Raw genomic sequence first — 2,822 nt, forward strand, 5'->3', positions numbered from 1 at the left:
TGATTATTTCATCCATCTTTCTGCTCTTTACATCTTCAAAATCTCCTTCACTCAGCAGATCATTTCACTTTCTGTTTCATTGATAAGACAAAAACAATCAGAAGAGAATATCAGCAACCTTTAATAACCGCATCTATACTCGTCACATATACTCTGCTTTCATTCCTATTATTCTGCACTCTTAGCAATAACCAACTGCTCATTCTTACACTAGATGACATTCTCTCGTTTTGTCTACTCATGCACTAGACTCGGGTAAATCTCATTTTCTACTATATTGCTAATTGATTTCTCTCTATTAGATTATTCTCATGACGTTATTTCTATTATTTAAAGCACAATTGTTTAAGCAAGCAACCTCTCTTGTTGCTATTTTCCTCTCCAACTATTAGCACATTCATCTCCTTCATTTATAATGAAGCTATTTCTTCCGAAGTTCACCCTCCCCTTCTCTTCTGAATCCTATTATATATGGTTATTATTTGTGATTGTTCAGTAGACATTAGAAGAAAATCTACAATCAAGATGATTTGTCAAATTATGTTATTTAAGTAATAAATATCCTTATTTATTATTTTTATTTGATATTTCTTCAGTAAAGAGCTAAAATAATGTTTGTTATAACTATCCTCATATTTTCTGTAAGTTTTGCTTCATGGTCTTTGATGCCATGTTCTTTTCTGCATAGTTATTCATGAATGATGTCCATAATTATCTATCATATGGTATTAGTTTGCTAGGGCTACTATAACAAAGTACCACAAACTGGTTGGTTTAAATGATAGAAATTTACTTTTCCACAGTTTTAGAGGCTGAAAGTCCAAGATCAAGGTGTCAGCAGAGTTCATGTACTCTGAGGCTTCTTTCTCTTCTCTCTTTGGCTTGTAGTTGCTAAGTAGCTAGACAGTCAACTATAAGCTAAAGAGAGAAGAGAAAGTCCCTGTGACTTCATGTGGTCTTTCCTCTGTGTGTGCCTGTGTCGTCATCTCCTATTCTTATAAGGAAAACATTCATTTTGGATTAGGGCCCTCTGTAAAGACTTCGTTTAACCTTAATTACCTATTTTAAGGTCCTATTGTCAAATAACAGTCACATTTTGAAGTACCGTGGGTTAGAACTAAAACATATTAATTTCAAGGGGACAAAATTCTGCCTCTATACAACCCCTTTATAAACTTTCCCCTCTGCCTGTTTAGTTTAGGCATAAAAGTCTCTTTGCTTGGGTGAATGTACTCTTTTCTGTCAAGTTGCTTTCTCCCTACTAGGGATCTAGCTTTTCACCCCCAGTCTCTCTTCTGCCAAAGCTTATTTGTTGCTGTTTGCACCTCTTGATGGTTCTATGGGATAAAATTAAAGACAATAACTTCCCACACTTTTCATTTGGTCCACAGAAAACTTTTAGATTATTTGTCTGAATACATTCAGAGAGTAGAAGCTGATTCCAAAGCATCAGTAAGACTTTATTGCCGAATTATCAAAGTAGTCAATCTGTCTCTTTTGTCCTGTACATCTCCAGAAGAACAGAAAACTCAAATCAAACCATCACTTCCAAAGAATGCTGAGGAAGTTCTACTCACTTTGCTTAAGTTTAGAGGTAACCCACCTCTCCTGGAAGGTAGGATGGAATTTTTAGAATTCCATTTACAGCTCACTTCCCTCTAAAAGAAAGTTATTTTTATGAATCAAATCTTTGTCTCATCCCTGTGTCCAACTTTGTCAAAACTTTGTCTCATCCCTGTGTCCAATTTTTGCAGTGATAGCAGTGATTGTGGGCATGGCTGTGGACAGAAAAAAATAAAGTAGATACAGAAAGGTAGATAAAAGTAGATACAGAAAAGTAGATAAAACAAATTGTAGATATGTATGTAATATTTTATTATTTGGGAATAAAACAGAAATTAAATGTGATAAAATCTTAATTGACAGTAATTCTGGAGATGGAATATATATGTTCGTATTTCAGTCTTTGTTCTTTATTTAAAATTTTTCCCAACAAAAATAGAAATAAAAGATTGTTATTAGGTTGGTGCAAATGTAATTGCATTTTTGCATTGTTGAAATTTGCCATTTGATATTGGAATACATTTTTTTTTTTTTTTTTGAGATGGAGTCTCGCTCTGTCACCCAGGATGGAGTGCAGTGGCGTGATCTCGGCTCACTGCAAGCTCCGCCTCCCGGGTTCACACCATTCTCCTGCCTCAGCCTTCCGAGTAGCTGGGACTACAGGCTACCGCCACCACGCCCGGCTAATTTTTTGCATTTTTTTTTAGTGCAGATGGGGTTTCACCATGTTAGTCAGGATGGTCTTGATCTCCTGACCTTATGATCCGCCCACCTCAGCCTCCCAAAGTGCTGGGATTACAGGCGTGAGCCACCGCGCCCGGCCTGGAATACATTCTTAAATAAATGTGGTTATCTTATACATCATTTTAATGGGCAGTTCTCACTTTATTTTTTTTGCTAATGACATTACTTGCTATTTATGTTTATTTTAGACTACAGCAGTATTAAACAGATTAGACTACGGATGTTAGAAAAAAGTAAATTTGAGCAATTTTCTTATTCGAGTTCAAAATGGGTTGTAAAACCGTGGAGACAACACGCAACATCAATAAATCATTTAGCCCAGGAAGTGCTAATGAATGTACAGGGCAGTGGTATTCAAGAAGTTTTGCAAAGGAGACGAGAGCTTTGAAGATGGGGTGTTTTTCCATTGTCAATTGCCGATGCTGGCCATTGGAAATTGACAACGACCAATTGAGAGCAGTCACCAAAGCTGATCCTCTTAAAACTACACAGGAAGTTGCCGAAGAACTCAACTT

This window comes from Symphalangus syndactylus, chromosome 4 (assembly GCF_028878055.3).
Source record: "Symphalangus syndactylus isolate Jambi chromosome 4, NHGRI_mSymSyn1-v2.1_pri, whole genome shotgun sequence".
Classification (NCBI taxonomy): domain Eukaryota; kingdom Metazoa; phylum Chordata; class Mammalia; order Primates; family Hylobatidae; genus Symphalangus; species Symphalangus syndactylus.